At 49.7% G+C, this 18,049-nt stretch overlaps 1 long non-coding RNA gene across 1 annotated transcript; it reads left to right on the top strand.

The window, feature by feature from the left end:
* Positions 1-466: 466 nt before the first annotated feature.
* Positions 467-8,571, top strand: LOC308675867. Its single transcript, XR_014028229.1, has 3 exons — positions 467-599; positions 4,062-4,223; positions 4,858-8,571. It is a non-coding gene; the product is annotated as an uncharacterized lncRNA (long non-coding RNA).
* The last annotated feature ends 9,478 nt before the right edge of the window (positions 8,572-18,049 follow it).

The raw sequence follows: 18,049 nt of genomic DNA on the forward strand, positions 1-18,049 counted from the left end.
TTAATATTAGGGCATCTTATCCCGCGCCTGTGTCGCCACCCGCCGCCCTATTAATATTAATTAGGGCCTAATAATAAAGATAGAGAATAACCTTAAAATGCGGCGGCTGCAATACTCGGTTTGGCCACAGGATGGCACGTTTCCCCGTCCCATAGCGTTAACATGGGGACCATAGTAGGCCTTTTGCCTAGATAGGGACACCGAGAAGCGAAGCGACAAAGCGCAGAGCGTCCACATTCACAGAGACCTTCTCGATATGGCGGACTTCCTGTCCGTACAAATTGGCCATCCCCCGGTTCATTTGGAATCGACCCTCCTATTATGGCCGACTTCCTGTCCGTTCTTCTTAGTCTTCCGTGCCAACTTCCTTTCTCAGCGACCTTCTAGCCATGGCGAATTTCCTGTCAGTCAACTAACAGTCGTCCGCCAGTCCCTTTGACAAGGACCTTCCCAGTATGGCCGTCATCAACTTCCTGTCCATTGGCAGCACCGTTCTCTGCTTTTTCCTGTCCTGTTTTCTGCTCTATGGTGCCGTGGCGCGCGTCTACCGGGCAAGGCCGCAAGATGCCCATTCCAGGTGGGGATCCCCCGCTAACTAGGTAATAGACAAACCCGGCATTTTTCTAGAATGACTCGGCTACCGGTAGACGCTTTGTCTGCTCTTTCTCGCTTCGCTTCTCGGTGTCCCGATCCTAGGCAAAAGGCCTGCGACGGCCCCAATGTTAACGCTATGGGACGGAGAAGCGTGCCATCCTGTGGTCAAGCCGGGTATTGCGGCCGCCGCATTTTAACGTTATTATTCTCTATCTTTATTATTAGCGCCTAATTAATATTAATAGGGCGACGGGTGGCGACACAGGCGCGGGATAAGATGCCCTAATATTAATAAGCTTTTATTAATAAAGAATAATAATCTTAAAACGCCATTTTAAAGGTTTTTCTTTGGTTGGCTGCTACGCCGGCTTGGACCACAGGAGGGCACTGTTTTCTGTCCCTTAGCGATAGCGGCATTGAGGCCGTCGAAAAGGCCCCAATGTTAATGCTATGGGACGGAAAACTGCCATCCTGTGGTCAAAGCGGGAATTGCGGCCGCCGAGAGAAATAATCCTTTTTAATGGCATTTTAAGGTTATTATTCTCTACTTTTATTATTAGCGCCTTATTAATATTAATAGGGGGACGGGTGGCCCTTTCGCTGCGACACAGGCGCAGAATAAGGTGGCCTAATATTAATAAAGTTTTATTAATAAAGAATAATAATCTTAAAACGTCATTAAAAAGGCCTAGGAGTTTTGCCTAGGATCGGGACACCGAGGTTATTTTGGGCACAGTGGACTGAAAGGGACTACAAAAACCATATAAAGCATAGGGTATGAAAAGGATGCACCCCTGTGGTTATTTTACACATAACAGCTTGAAACGCACTACAAAGACCATCTATGTAGTAGAGCACATGAAAAGAGTGCCCACCTCTGGTTATTTTGGGCATAGTGGCCTGAAAGGGACTACAAAGACCATCTATGGCACAGGGCATAAAAAGAGGGCCCTCCTGTGGTTATTTTGGGCACAGTGCACTGAAAGGGAGTACAAAGACCATAGATAGCACAGGGCATGGAATGAGTGCCCTCCTGTGTTTATTTTGGGTGTAGCGGTCAGAAAGTGATTACAAAGACCATGTATAGCAGAGGGTATTAAAAGAGTGCCCTCCTGTGGTTATTTGGGATGTAGAGTCCTGAAAGGGACTTCAAAGACCATATATTACACAGGACATGAAAAGAGTGCCCTCCTATGGTTATTTTGGGCACAGTGGACTGAAAGGGAATACAAAGACCATATATAGCCCAGGGCATGAAAAGAGTGCCCTCCTGTGGTGATTTTGGGCATAGAGACCTGTAGGGGACTACAAAGACCATATGTAACAAAAGGCATCCAAAGAGTGCCCTCCTGTGGTTATTTTGGGCATAGTGGCGTGACAGTGACTACAAAGACCATGTATAGCCCAGGGCATGAAGAGAGTGCCCTCCTGTGGTTATTTTGTGCACAGTAGATGAAAGGGACTACAAAGAGGGCACTCTTTTTCTGCCTGGGCTATAGATGGTCTTTGTAGTCCCTTTCGGTCCACTGTGCCCAAAATAACCACAGGAGGGCACTCTTTTTCTGCCCTGGGCTATAGATGGTCTTTGTAGTCACTTTCAGGCCACTATGCCCAAAATAACCAGAGGAGGGCACTCTTTTCACGTCCTGTGCAATACAGATGGTCTTTGTAGTGCGTTTCAGGCTGTAATGTGTAAAATAACCACGGCGGCGCATCCTTTTCATGCCGTGCCCCGGGATGAGCGGACGGGCACAAGGACTCGTCTGGAACGAGAAGGGTTTCCTGCTTGGCCAGGGGGTTGGACTAGACGACCTCGCCAGGTCCCTTCCAGCTCCGTTATTCTGTTAGTCCCGCCCTCGCGCTCCAGCCGGAGAGCGACGCCTCCAATCACGGCGGGGAAGCTCACAGCCAATCCGGCCCGGCCACGCCCCCTTCCTCGCTACCCGGAAGCTGCGGAGGGAAGCTGGGCCAGCGTGGCTCCCACCGCCTCCCCCGAAGCTCCGCGGCGCTTGCAAGCCCGGCCGGCCGAGGGCAGGAGGTGAGTCCCGGGCCAAGTGGGGCGTCCCTTGCAAGAAGTGGGGGTGGGTAGGAGCCCTTCCGGGATTGGGCAGCCCCGCAAACTCGTGAGAATGGGGAATTGGCTCGGTTTCCTCCTCGCGTTTACACGCATTCTGCCCCGACTCTTGTTGCAACCCGAGGGGGGGAAAAAACACGTTGCGTTGTGTTGCAACGCCTGGCACTGCGTTCGTTGGGTGCAGGAACAGGTGCCGTGTCCCCCAGGTGGGAAGCTTAGGTGTCCGACCCAACGCGTGTATCGCGTGCTCGTGTGAACGAATGCGCCGTAGACTCTGGGGACGCCCCGCGGCGTGGCCTGGAACGCAGCGAGCGAACGGTCTTCCTTTGCCCCGTTAATTAATCCAACCCAGGTTATCAAACGTAGCTGGGGGTCTTCAAACTTGGCTTGTGGACTTCAACTCCCAGAATTCCTCAGCCAGGCACGCTGGCTGAGGAATTCTGGGAGTTGAAGTCTACAAGTCAAAAGGGCCAGGTTTGAAGACCAACCTAACTTATCTCATCCTACCTAACCTGCTGACTTGGGCGGGACAATTAGGGAATGAGCAGCACCTGGATAGTTTGATTGACGGCCACAGGTGGTGCTCAGTTGGGAGCAGGTTACCTTTGCAGCAGCTTCCCAGGCAAATGAATTGTAATTTCTTAAAAAATAAATAGAATTTTTTAAATATAAAATGGAGGCCGGCACACTTGGAACATTGGGAAACAATTCCAGGTAAGCTGGAAAGATTCCCCCCACATTTTCATATCATTTTTAGCCACAGAGTCCTAGCACCTGCTCAACCTTGATAAACTGGAAGGCTAAAGGGCCATTTTCTATATTGTCCCCTTTTGCTGCTCAGTTTTGAAAGCCCCTGGGTTAAAAATGCAGAAATGAGATTTTTAAAAAACCTGTTGTTGTGATTTGTGGACCTGAGCATTTTGAAGCCCTTTTGGTGAAGTCAGTTTGAGGAGATGTTGGAGAGTCCTGGGTGCAAATCTCTCTTGAGTTATTTCATTTATTTTTATTTGTTTAGTCAGCCCAGTGGCTCTGGCAGTTAAGTGGGATTCAAAATTCAGAAGAAGCAAGTGGGTAACAATGCCTCCTCATAATAAATTGTTAGAAATAATTTATGAATGCATAAAGTTATAAATTCTAAAATAATCCAGGATGTCTCTTGAAGGGCTTTTGCCTTTAATTTGATTTTCTTGCATTTATGAAATCTAGCTGCCCATTAGGACTTCTGTTCGTACTTTCTAGGAAACAAAACCCGTAATGTTTCTCCTCTGAGCAGATGCCACGATATAGCGCTTTTGAAATCTGTAGGGTTTATTAGCATTTTTTAAAAAATACTTCCTGGCTGGATATGTAGATATATAAACTTAAATTTGTTAAACTCTTCTCTGTTGTGCAGGAAAATAAAGGTCATGCATCTGAGCGTAAAGATCAGCTCTCTCGACTAAAGGAAGGAGATCCAGAATTTTACAAGTTTCTGAGAGAAAATGAGAAGATTTTGCTTCATTTTGATGATTCGGATGAAGAGAAGAACCATCACGTGTTGCCTGAAAAATGAGAGGTAATTAATTTATTTTCAATATAACCGAACATCAGGAATCGCCTGACTGCTGATAATTAGCGCCCTGATGCCAATTAGACTTTACCACAGTGTCACTGAAAATGGTGGAACACTGGAAGGAAGTCGCCCATACCTCTCTTCTTTCTCTCCCTATTTCGCTCATTCTTTTTTTCCTTCCCTGTCTTTCTCCCTTTTCCTTCCTTCCAAGGCAGGCTCAGGAATTCTGGGAGTTGAAGTCCGCAGGTCACTAAAGGGCCATTGTTCATTTGGAGAGGGGCACCTTCTCCTCCCCCCCCTTTATTTCTAAGGTGTGGGTTTTGGAAGCCTCCCCCTTTACAGGGTTGTGCCCCCCATCAAATAAATTGGGGAGGGGGGAATAAAGATTTTCTTCTCCTTGACCCTCCCATCTTCTTTAGAAAAACCCATCTGCTTTGCTTATTTATTGCTCTATTTATTATTAAAACTTATATTCTGCCCATCTCGCCGTTCCCGTCCTGCCCCCTCCTGAGCTCTGCAGACAATCCATTAATTAGCACTGGACATTAATTAGCACCCAGCTGCCCTTTCTGCCCGCCACCCCCACCCCTTGTCCCCAATGAGGTTGGATTGACACTGTCTTTCTTTCCTTCTCCAGGAGACGAGAAGGCCGCGCTTCAATGGAGGAAACCTCGGGCAGAGTTGCAACAGCTGGCACGAGGAGGAGAGGACCTGGTGGAAGACTTGGATTTTTCCGATGCAGACTGATGAATGGATGGACAGACTGGAGGGTAGGGGGGGCAGGGGTGGGGAAGGGGCTGCATTGTTCCAGCTGGCCCTGAAGCTGAATTTGTGCACTGGAGGGACAGGCCAGAAAATTGGTCAGCCGGCAGGGGAGCCGTAAAATCCTGTGCCCCATGGCTGCAAAAACTGCCTCTTTAGAATAATGTGGGTTCTTAAAACCATCTCAAAATAAAACCTTAAAACCATCTCAAAAAAGAAAAAAGAGGCCGGCCTTCAATGCTGCCCCTTCCTCTTCTGGAGACGCAGAGATGAAGATCAACTTCCCACCGCAGTTGCAGCCGGAACACTTTTACAAACCATTTTCTTTTTTAAAGACTTGGCTCTTTTTTGGACCAAACCCAGCAGGAAGAGCTGGACGGGACAGCACAGTGCATGCTTTGAATCCACCACCCCCCAATTCCCCCCAATGTTTATTTCTGTATGGGAAGGGAAGGTTTGCGTTGGTTCTCGGCTTGTAAAAACAGCCTGTTGTCGATTTCTTTCAAAGGCCTGGATCTCTTTGCACTGAAACTGTGGCGGGCAAAACGGCTGGATCCCGATGGAGAAACGTTTTTCCCTGCAGCTTTCACTGCATTGCGACCCACTGCATTGCGACCTTTTTTCACCCCACCTGTGGTGCCCACCAGGAACTGAGACCCACACACTTGTTTTTTGAGGTCACCTGACAGAACAGATCTAGGATAAGGAGATAGCATTGGTCGGGAGGGGATTCCCCCAACTTAGCCAGGATATCTCTGTAATTTGCAAGTTAGGTGAAGGAGTCTTACGTCTTCAGCTTGGCTAAAGAACCGTGTTTTGTGGTTTACGGAGATATGCTTGAAATGCAAAGTCCCCATAAATCTGAAAACATGGCTGCTCTAGCTTTTTAAACTGGATGGGAGGGTGAAGGCATAACGGCTGTTAGCTTTTGCCTTGGTTAAAGACTACGGATGTCTGGTAGGATTGTGTAGATTCGGGTTGCAGGACAAAGTTGAGGTGTCAGAAGAACTTGGATCAGGGTTTTTTAACCTTAACTTGATGTGTGGACTTCAAATTCCAGAACTCGTGAGTGTTGAAACCCACACATCTTGCTAAGGGGGAGAAACCCTGATCTCCAGGGTCATGTAAACCCACCAGGTATGTCAAGAACTGAACTCTTGCTTTCAGAAAGCCAAACGGCTCTTGGAAGGCTGGACTTCAGTTCCCAGAAATCGGCAGCTTTTAGAACACTGGGAATTAAAGCTTGCCCATTGAAAGATGCAAATTTCAAAGGGATGAGTTTTAGCTCCCAGAAATCTTAGCAATCCTAGGCTAGATAAGTTTTAAGGATTGAGGTCCCCTTCCCACCCACCCGCCCCCCCAATTCCCAAGGACACCAGATGGCTGCGACTTAATTTCCAGCTGTCTCCAGCACATGGACTGGACTCCGATCTCCAGGGTCATGTAAACCCACCAGGTATGTCAAGAACTGAACTCTTGCTTTCAGAAAGCCAAATGGCTTTTGGAAGACTTGACTTCAGCTCCCAGAAATTGGTTTTTAAAACACTTTGGGAGTTAAAGCTTACCCATTGAAAGATGGAAATTTCAAAGGGATGAGTTTTACCTTCCGGAATGCTTAGCAGCCGTAGGCTAGAGAAGTTTGAGGTCCCCTTTCCAACCACCCACCGCAATTTCCAAGGACACCAGATGGCTGTGACTTAATTTCCAGCTGTCTCCAGCACATGGACTAGACTCTGATCTCCAGGGTCATGTAAACCCACCAGGTATGTCAAGAACTGAACTCTTGCTTACAGAAAGCCAAACGGCTCTTGGAAGGCTGGACTTCAGTTCCGAGAAATCGGCAGCTTTTAAAACACTTTGAGAGTTAAAGCCAGTCCATTGAAAGATGGAAATTTCAAAGGGATGAGTTTTAACTCCCGGAATTAATTTAATTTAGCTCCTGCGACTTAATTTCCAGGAGTCTCCAGCACATGGACTGGAGAATTCTGGGAACTGAAGTTCGCTAATCTTGGAGATGGCTCCATGCTGTCTCTTGGTGGGGCGTCCCAGTTCTGAATTCTAGGACTTGGGGAGTCTGCCAATCTGGGAGACAAATCCCATGAAAGGTAAGTGGTGAGTGTCTAACTCATAACTCTGTTAGGAATTCTGGAGCTTGCACTCCACCAATCCAGGAGACAGGTCAATGTCCTGTAGATGATGGGTCTCCAATTCTTCTGAATTCTGGGTTCAGAATTCTGGGACTTGGGAGTCTTCCATCACAGAGGGCACAGGATACCCTAGTTCCTACAATACCAGGTGGGTGCCATTCAATCTCTGGTGTTCTCCAGCACACAGACTGGAGAATTCTGGGAATTGAAGTTCAATCTTGGAGGTAGAAGTCCCAGGTCTTCTAGGTGGGCGTCCACAGGATTCTGCTAAAAATTCTTACACCAAGCAAACGCCACATCTGAATGGGAAACCTTCAATTCCCAGAACTCTGCAACCTTGGGGTGTAGAGTTACAGGGAATGAAGTTAACTTCCCATCCAGATGGGAAGGCAAACAGATGGAAGGTAAACGGGTGGAACCCAGACTTCTCCAGTTTATGTCTGTATTCTGGGAATTTTAAAGTCCAACATAGAATTTCTGATAGAGCTTTGGCCCCCCCCCAGAATGCTTGGCAACGTAGCTGGATAATTCTGGGAAATAAGATCATCCATGTTGGGGTTGGGGTGTCATTCTCCATACTTAGACATTTTGGGGCTGAGGTCCACTTATTTGGGATGCGCAGAACTTGGGTTCCTTTGAGCTGTGAGATTGCAAATCCCCACAGCTACAAACGTACAGGAATTGAAGTTCTTTAAGCCATTCCCACCCACCCCAGAAATGGGTGCACCTCAGCCCTGAAGCCTTCGGGGTCTCCAGTAGGTCTCTGCCTTGGCAGGCTTAAAGTTGGGTGGACTTCAGCCCCAGTTGAAAGTCTACCCAACTTAAAACTTGTCAAAGTTGAGAAAAGCTGTTGTAGAATCTCAACCCCGCCCCAATCTCCCCAGCAACTAGGCAGGTGAGCCAGAAAACAGGTGTGTCTTGAGGTAAGTCTGCAGTTCCTCCCTTGGTCTAAGTAGACATGCACAATGTGTCCAAAATAGGGGCCTCTTGGCACTTAATTTCAATAATACATTTGTGCATGCCTACTTGTGGCAAGGGCTGCACAGAGGGCGCAAGCTCTGTGCATGGTGGGTCATGCCCTGGAAGGCTGGAGGGGGGTGGAAAAAGGGTCAGGGGCCAGCCCTGGTCCAAGGGGAGGCTGGCGAGGAGGCCCTGGGGAGGTCTGGGGCGTCCAAGCCCCCTGGGGCAGCCTCGGGCATCCCAGGGCCTCTCTTGCCAGCTCCTCTTGCGCCACGGTTGAAGTCGAGGGTCTTGGTGGGGACTGGGGGAGGCTGAGAGGTCGGGGCAGGGCGGAGGGCAGCTGCCAAGGTCCTTGGCTCTGGGGGGGGGGCATTTTGCCCACTTCAAGCCAAAGACATTGGCAAGCTGCTCTCTCTGCGCCCCCCCCTCCTGAGCCTCCCTCAGCCCCCACCAATGCCTTTGGCTTCAATCCTGGCCTAGAGGGGGCCTTGGGGGGAGGGGAGGTCCTGGGAGGGGGGGGGAACTTCCCCCCTCCTCCCAGGATCTCCTCTCCCCCCAAGGCCCCCTCTAGGCCAGGACTGAAGCCAAAGGGGGTAGGGTGGGAGGGGGGGTGGGTTGGGGGGAGGGGGGAGGGTGTGGGTGGGAGGGTAGGGAACCAGAGGGGGGATGTACTTCTTGTTTTCTTGACCTCTAATAAAGATTGTGAAAAGTGCAGCATCCTGCCTCTTTCTTTCCCCTCCCACCCGCCCACCCTCCCCCCCCACCCCATTTCCCTCCCTCCTCTTGGTTCCCCTCCCCATCTTTGGCCTGAAGGGGTGCCCGAGGTAGGGAGGGGCAAGCCCTGGGTGCCCCCCCAGGCCTGCCAGGGTGGATGGCGCATTTTCCCAGGGTTCCCCTCCTCTTCCCCTCCCTCCCTCCACCCCAGGAGGGCTGCTGGGGGCTAAGGGGAGGTGGGGAGAGCCCTGGAAGGAGGTTGGAGGCTGGGGGGGGTCTCCTTGCCGAACACCCCATCTCTTCCCTTCCCAGCTCCCTTGGTGCCATCTGGCAGGGACCCCGTGGGTGGCAAAGACTCAGGAGGGAAAGGGAGGCCCGGGGGGGGGGGAGGAATGGGCAGGCTCTCCCCAACATTTAAAGGGAGGAGTTTGTGCCTGCCAATGCCCCCCCTTCACCCCAGGGCCTCCCATTCCCTCCTTTGCCCGTGCCTGCACCCGTGGCACCAGGGGAGTTGGGAAGGGGAGAGGAAGGGGTGTTGGCAAGGAGCCCTGGCAAGGAGCCACCCCGCCAGCCTCCAACCTCCTTCCAGGGCTCTCCCCACCTCCGCTTAGCCCCCAGCAGCCCTCCTGGGACGGAGGGAGGGAGGGGAAGAGGAGGGGAGCCCTGGGAAGATGCGCCATCCACCCTGACAGGCCTGGGGGGGCACCCAGGGCCTGCCCCTCCCTACCTCGGGCACCCCTTGGGGCCAAAGATGGGGGGGCCAAGAGGAGGGAGGGAAATGCAGGTGCTGGGAAGATTGGGAGGGGGCAGGCAGGCCAGGTGGTTGGAGGGCTGAGTCTGCCTCTCTAAGACCCTGGCCTGCCTGTCCCCCCTCCTCCTTCCCAGCACCTGTACCCTCCACCCCCAACTTACCTGTTCTTACCTGTTCTCCCTGTCCCTTGCCGTCTGGTGGGGTTCCCACAGCCGGTACCATCCCATACTTACCCGCTTTGGTCTAAGCTGGCTCAGACCAAGTAACTTGGACTGTGTGTACCCACCGCCCTCTCCCCCAACTTTAATGTTCCCTGTCCCCAGGAATCTAAGTTGTGAAGGACGCACCCCGACCCGTACCTGTTTTTATAAACTGAGTGAACTCTTCATTTTTATTATTTCAATTGGTTTGCTGGAAAGCCTTAATTTTAAAGTGATGGATACTTTGACATGAAGCTAAGGTCCCACTGAGCTATCTTGGCTTAAGTGTGTTTTCTGTTCAAAATGCACTAAGGGAGGGAGAAAAAAAGACTGCAGGGGTGTTTTAAAAGTTTGGCCCCTGCATTCTTTTTTCCACGCCAAGCACACACACACACACACACACACACAGAGGTTGAAAGCTGGCAAGGGCTCCATGTTAACACCTGGGTGTGGATACCAGGGAAAATGTGCAATTCCATATCCTCACCCAGGCTGCCTTGCCTTTTTTAAAAAACAAAAAACCCTGCATTCTTTGTGCACAAAAGCCAATTAAAATGGAGCATAGCTCTGTGTTGTATGCACACACACAGAGAGACACAAACAGAGGAGAATGTAGCTCACAGGGTTGAACTAAAGTCCCTGGTCCTCTCCGAGTTTGGTTTTCTTGCAGACGTTTCATTATCCAACTAGGTAACGTCATCCATGCACTAAAGAGGTTACCGAGTTGGGTAATGAAACGTCTCCAAGGCAGCAACCTCAGAGAGCACTAAGACACACACTCTCTCTCTCTCTCTCTCATACACACACACACACACACAGAGGTTGAAAGCTGGCAAGGGCTCCATGTTAAGTCCTGGGTGTGGATACCAGGGAAAATGTGCAATTCCATATCCTCACCCAGGCTGCCCTGCCTTTTTTAAAAAAACAAAGCAAAACCCTGCATTCTTTGTGCACAAAAGCCAATTAAAATGGAGCATAGCTCTGTGTTGTATGTGCACACACACACACATACACAGAGGAGAATGTAGCTCAGGGTTGAACTCAAGTCCCTGGTGCTCTCCGAGTTTGGTTTCTTGCAGACGTTTCGTTATCAAACTAGGCAACGTCATCCATGCACTAAGGAGGTTACCTAGTTGGGTAATGAAACGTCTGCAAGGCAGCAACCTCAGAGGGCACCAATACACACCCTCTCTCTCTCATACACACACACACACTTTGAAAGCTGGCAAGGGCTCCATGTTAACTCCTGGGTGTGAATACCAGGGAAAATGTGCAATTCCATATCCTCACCCAGGCTGCCCTGCCTTTTTTAAAAAACCAAACCCTGCATTCTTTGTGCACAAAAGCCAATTAAAATGGAGCATATTTCGTGTTGTATGCACACACAGAGAGACACAAACAGGGGAGAATGTAGCTCACAGGGTTGAACTCAAGTCCCTGGTGCTCTCTGAGTTTGGTTTTCTTGCAGACGTTTTGTTATCCAACTAGGTAACGTCATCCATGCACTAATGAGGTTACCTAGTTGGGTAATGAAACGTCTCCAAGGCAGCAACCTCAGAGGGCACCAAGACACAGACACACACACAGACACATACACACACACTGAAAGCTGGCAAGGGCTCCATGTTAACTCCTGGGTGTGGATACCAGGGAAAATGTGCAATTCCATATCCTCACCCAGGCTGCCCTGCCTTTTTTAAAAAACAAAGCAAAACCCTGCATTCTTTGTGCACAAAAGCCAATTAAAATGGAGCCTAGCTCTGTGTTGTATGTGCACACACACACACACACAGAGGAGAATGTAGCTCAGGGTTGAACTCAAGTCCCTGGTGCTCTCCAAGTTTAGTTTTCTTGCAGACATTTCGTTATCCAACTAGGTAACGTCATCCATGCACTAATGAGGTTACCTAGTTGGGTAATGAAACGTCTCCAAGGCAGCAACCTCAGAGAGCACTAAGACACACACACTCTCTCTCTCTCTTTCATACACACACACAAACACACACACATTCTTTGAAAGCTGGCAATGGCTCCATATTAAGTCCTGGGTGTGGATACCAGGGAAAATGTGCAATTCCATATCCTCACCCAGGCTGCCCTGCCTTTTTAAAAAAACAAAAAACCTGCATTCTTTGTGCACAAAAGCCAATTAAAATGGAGCATATCTCTGTGTTGTATGTGCACACACAAAGACAAAGAGAGAATGTAGCTCAGGGTTGAACTCAAGTCCCTGGTGCTCTCCGAGTTTGGTTTTCTTGCAGATGTTTCGTTACTCAACTAGGTAACGTCATCCATGCACTAAAGAGGTTACCTAGTTGGGTAACAAAACGTCTGCAAGGCAGCAACCCCAGAGGGCACCAAGACACACAGTCTCAGTCTCAAACACAAACACACACACATCCAGAAGGGAAGCACTGGGATCCCCCCAAGTATAATATCCTACCTGTATCTGTCTGTCTTTTTCCTAACAACTCCCTGGGCAGGTAATCTGCTGCTTCTGGACTTCTAAGGAGCAAATGCCTAGAAAGGGCAGGATGGGGACAAGCAATAAAAGCAACACGATGCACACCAAAGATAGAAACAGAAAGTCAAAGAAAAAGAAAGAAGGTAGTCCACAGGACTGGCTGTGTCGTATCATCCAAAAAATAAAAAATAAACATGGAGCGGAGTTCAGACGCTGGATCGCTTCGTCTTTGGTATTACTTCAAAAGCTGCCTTCCGGTGGAGGGTGGGCGAAGCTCCGTGGGAGGAGGGTTGCAATCCGTGGGCCGCACGCCAGGCGGGTGGAGTGGGAAAGCCACCAGGAAGCTGGCCATATACAACCCCCGGCCCACCCTCTTGGCTACCTGGAGAAAAAACAGCAAGGAAAGGGGAAATAAGGCACCCGCACACAGCAGCAGCAAGAGGCATTAAAAACGGGTGGATGTTTCGATTTTGACAAGCAAAATGCACGGGCAAGAAGTCAGATTCACTTAAGAACTGTGGCAAGAACAGCGATAAAATGGGGCAAAACTCAAATGTGTCACAACAAATGTTGAGAACTATCACAAATGTTGAGAGCTATCTCTGTTTACCGAAAGGAAAGCTTGTCTCCTACCTAGCCTGTTCCATCAGCTGCCTGTCTACGTTCAGGGACCTGGCTTTTCTTTCTTTAGAGCAGCACCGGACAATGGGATTTCTCCCACTTTGCCAGGCCAGCTAAAAGCCCGGAAGCCAAGTTTCCCAGCCTTAAGGCTCCTGCAAACCTGGGCAAGAGATTCCCTCCTCCGCAATGCTAGCCGGGGTTTTAAGCTGCACTTTCTCTGGGCGCCCTTCTCATGTTTGGAAGACTGTCTGGCTGCTTCCTAGTTTTTGCATTCTGTCGGGTTTCATTCGCCAGCGCGTGGCCGGAGAAAAATAAAACAATAAAGAAACCCAAAGAGTTAAACTGGACTGAACTTCGGGGCTCAATAGAAAGAAACCATAAAGAAACCCTAAACTTAGTAGCTTGCCTCGGTTTACGATCCCTGGTTGACGGCTCAGCACAGGGAGGGCAAAGCAGCCTCTTTCCCCCTCGGCAACTCCGCCTGTGCCGAGGTGGAAGGACACAAACCAGGATTTGAACTCCGAACCCCGCTGAGAAACCCACCAGGGAGCCCCCTCGTCCCCCCGGCAGGAGAGGCGGAGGGAAGCCCGGCTGGCAAAGCTACACGTGTCCGGCTTCCCCTCTCAGGAGCCCCGCCGGCTGCGTTCGCACGACCTGCCCGACCCGGGTCCGGGATTCACCGCTTCTCGCTCGGCCCCAACGCCCCCCCCTCCGTTGCTAGGGCAGCTCAGGCGGACCAGCACCATGGGGCCGGTAGTCCGGCACTCCGTAACGAAGGGCCTCCCGGACCTCACCTCCTTTGCCGGGCTCGGGTCCCCCGGCAGCTTCTCCCCCCGACGCGGCTCCCCAACTGCGGCCTCCGCCACGCCGCAAAATGGCCGCCCAGGCCAGGCCCAACTGGAGAGCGGCTGCCCTGCTCCTCCCACTTCCGGTTGCGGAGGGAGGGAAGGAGAGAGGGGACCTTCCGGGAGCCACTGGAGGGCAGTGTTTCACGCCCTGGGCTATAGATGGTCTTAGAAGCCCCTTTCTGGCCGCTACGCCCAAAACAACCACAGGAGGGCGCTGTTTCATGGCTGGGCTATGTAAAGCCTTTGTAGCCCCTTTCAGTCCACTGTGCACCCCGGCAGCATAGCGCAGAAAAGAGGACAGGAAATAGAAGAGAACCGTGCTGCCAATGGACAGGAAGTTGATGACGGCCATACTGGGAAGGTCGTTGTCAAAGGCACTGGCGGACGACCGTAGCGTAGAGGACTGACAGGAAGTCCGCCATGGCGAGAAGGTCTCAGCGAAAGGAAGTTGGCAGGAAGACTAAGAAGAACGGACAGGAAGTCGGCCATAATAGGACGGTCGAGTTCAAATAAACCAGAGGATGGCCTATTTGAACGGACAGGAAGTCCGCCATATCGAGAAGGTCTCAATGAAAGGGGACGCTCTGCGCTTTGTCGCTTCGCTTCTCTGTGTCCCGATCTAGGCAAAAGGCCTACTATGGTCCCCATGTTAACGCTATGGGACGGGGAACCGTGCCATCCTGTGGCCAAACCGGGTATTGCGGCCGCCGCATTTTAAGGTTATTATTCTCTATCTTTATTATTAGCGCCTTATTAATATTAATAGGGCGACGGGTAGGTCACAGGCGCAGAATAAGATGCCCTAATATTAATAAGGTTTTATTAATAAAGAATAATAATTTTCAAACGCCATTTAAAAGGTTTTTCTTTGGTTGGCTGCTACACCGGCTTGGACCACAGGAGGGCACTGTTTTCCGTCCCTTAGCGGTAGCGGCATTGAGGCCGTCGAAGAGGCCTCCGTGCTAATGCTATGGGACGGAAAACTGCCATCCTGTGGTGAAAGCGGGAATTGCGCGCGGCAACAGAAATAAACCTTTTAAATAGCGTTTTAAATCTACGGACTCTAACTTGTTGATCGGACGTGAAGTCCGCCGGGCCCAGAACGTCGCCGTGAAAGGAAGTTGGAGGATGACTAAGAAGAACGGACAGGAAGTCGGCCATGATGGAAAGGTCGTTTTTTCCAAAGACCCTGGGGGACGGCATTTTTGATCTGACAGGAAGTCGGCCATATCGAGAAGGTCTTTGTGAAAGGGGACGCTCTGCGCTTTGTCGCTTGTTTTCTGTGTCCCGATCTAGGCAAAAGGCCTACTATGGTCCCCGTGTTAACGCTATGGGACGGGGAAACGTGCCATCCTGTGGCCAAACCGAGTATTGCAGCCGCCGCATTTTAAGGTTATTATTCTTTATCTTTATTATTAGCGCCTTATTAATATTAATAGGGCGACGGGTGGGTCACAGGCGCAGAATAAAATGCCCTAATATTAATAAGCTTTTATTAATAAAGAATAATAATTTTAAAACGCCATTTAAAAGGTTTTTCTTTGGTTGGCTGCTACACCGGCTTGGACCACAGGAGGGCACTGTTTTCAGTCCCTTAGCGATAGCGGCATTGAGGCCGTCGAAAAGGCCTCCGTGCTAATGCTATGGGACGGAAAACTGCCATCCTGTGGTCAAAGCGGGAATTGCGCGCGGCAACAGAAATAAAGCTTTTAAATAGCGTTTTAAATCTACGGACTACAACTTGTTGATCGGACGTGAAGTCCGCCGGGCCCAGAACGTCGCCGCGAAAGGAAGTTGGAGGATGACTAAGAAGAACGGACAGGAAGTCGGCCATGACGGAAAGGTCCATGGGAACGGCGGATATCGACGGACAGGAAATTCGCCTGGCCGAGAAGGTCTCTCGGAGATTACACGTGATGAACGAGACGGCAGACATGCGCAGAAGTCCAACGGAAGCGGCTCGTCCCTTTCGGAGAAGCGTAGAGCGGCGACGCTTCGGCGGCGCTCTGCGCTTTCTATCTTCGCTTCTCGGTTTCCCATCCTAGGCAAAAGGCCTACGGGGGAATCAATACTAATGCGATGGGACGGAAAAGCGCGCCCTCCCGTGGTCGAACCGGGTATTGCGACCACCAAAAAGAAACACACCTTTTAAATAGGATTTTAAGGTTATTATTCTCCATCTTTATTCTTAGCACCTTATTCTTAAATATATTATTATTATTTTGTTAACATTAACGCATTATTAATATTAATAGGGCAACAGATGGCCATTTTGCTGAGATGCAGGCGCAGAATTAAATGGCCTAGCATTAAAAAGGTTTTACTAATAAAGAATAATCATCTTAAAATGCCATTTAAAAGATTTATTCCTTTTGGTGGCTGCCATACCGAGCTTCAATAGATACAGAATAATAATCTTAACATCATATTAAAAGGGTTTCCTTCCTTTTGTGGCTGCTATTCCTTCTTTAAGCGCAGGACTCTCACTCTAGGACTGCTTGCCCCAAACGCTGGCCTCCCTTCCTATGTGGCTACAAAAGGAGAACGTCTTTGGCTGCTTGCAGAAGAGTTGGGACGGAAAGACGGCATGTAAAGGAACATCACAAATCAATCACAACTGTCTATTAAGTCTGTAAGCTCACCCGGAATAGGCAAAGTGTAGAATATTCCAAAGCTCTTCCAATGGGTTGTGGCGGTTCAAGTTGCTTGCGGAAATTGTGCAGACGTGCTTTGTGCCTGTTAGAATCCCCTCGGTTGTATCAGGCTGTAATTATAATTCCATATTGGCTAAATTTGCAGCCCTGTTGCCCTGGCCTTGCCCCGACCCCAACTTAAAAGACGAGACACCTGGGCTGCAGACGCTGTGGCCTCTTACGAGCAGGGATATACGCAGGTTTTATTCAACTTACTTTGGGTTTATGTTAAATTCATTAAAATTGCAGTTTCCTTCCTAGAGGCAACTGCCAAAAAACAGCCACTTTGTTTAGCATTTCTTATCCGAGCCCGCAGATCCCTTTATCTCCTTTTTGGATTCATTCCTGCACTCGATAGGTGGCCAAACAGTTGGGGTGAAGAGATGCAGACTGAAAGCAGGGCTTCAGCAGGAGCAGCCCAGGGCTGCAAAACCAATTGGATTTCCTTTTCCGCCTTTTCCCACAAGATTGCACGCACAACTCCTGACCCTTTGTGTGTAGCTGGATTGTTTCCCTGCATCAGGGTGCACTGTGCAATGGGAAGCGGCTTTGGGGATCTCTGCCCTGCATGTACCCTCCTGTTGCCCCAACCGTGTGCTAGCCGGAGGTAGCCCGATGCTGAACGGGGGTGGTTTGGGTCATCGGGACTTCTTCCTCACCAATTTTGCCTCACTGAAATGACACCCCAAACTTTGCTGGGGCTTGGGCAGCATCTCGTTTGAACAAAATACTGTTACAGGAAAGATGTTTCAGTGTGACAGTTGGATTCATCGTTGGGTAGAGAGACTGTCCAGAGGCTCCCAAATGACTTGGTGAACACACAGAGGGGACTCGGATCCCTCCTGGAAGACCTGCTCTGGAGTTACGGGGTAGCCACCGAATAGGGAGTGAGGCCCAAGAATCGACCAGGGTGTCCTCTGGGGGCTGGCAAAGCCACCTTGAACAGTGGTGGCCACGCTTCAGGAGAGGCCCAACAAAGTGTCTTTAGGGCTGTAGAGCCCACCTCTGGTTGCCGTAACTTAGAAAGCCCCACCCCATCCTGGCTATATCTGATGGCCCTGAAACTCCAAAACTCTCACCAGGCCTGAGGCGTTGCCTCCGTTGACAAGCAGATAGGCAGGGAGAAGCCCCCTTACGCTGCAGCCCTACGCCTCCTATCCTGGGTTAGGTGGGCTGAACTGATCATGCACCGCCTTTGGACAAAGTTCTACAAAGTTAGATGGACGGCAAACAAATTAATAAATTCCGTGAGTTCCAACTACTCGTTTTTCCCGTTTTATCCATACTTTCAATGATATACTATAAGGCACCGACATGTTATATATATTTTCCAAATAAATTATATTTATTTTTATATCAACTTATATATATTTGTGTGTGTATTGTTTTTTAATAAAATGTACACAATTTATTGTAATTAGATATTTAATATTCAGCATATATTAATATATAGATATCTCTAAGGAATATCGTTTAGAAACATCAAACGTAAACATAAACACCTAGATGCAAACAAAGTCATCACTAAAAGCCAACATGGGTTTGTTAAAAACATCATGCCAGACAAATCTTATTGTGTTCTTTGACCGAGTGACAAAATTAGTGGACCAGAGGAATGCTGTGGATATAAAAGCATTTGATAAAAATAGACCACAAACTACTACTCGAT

This window comes from Vipera berus, assembly GCF_964194415.1.
Source record: "Vipera berus genome assembly, chromosome: 17".
In the NCBI taxonomy this organism is placed as follows: domain Eukaryota; kingdom Metazoa; phylum Chordata; class Lepidosauria; order Squamata; family Viperidae; genus Vipera; species Vipera berus.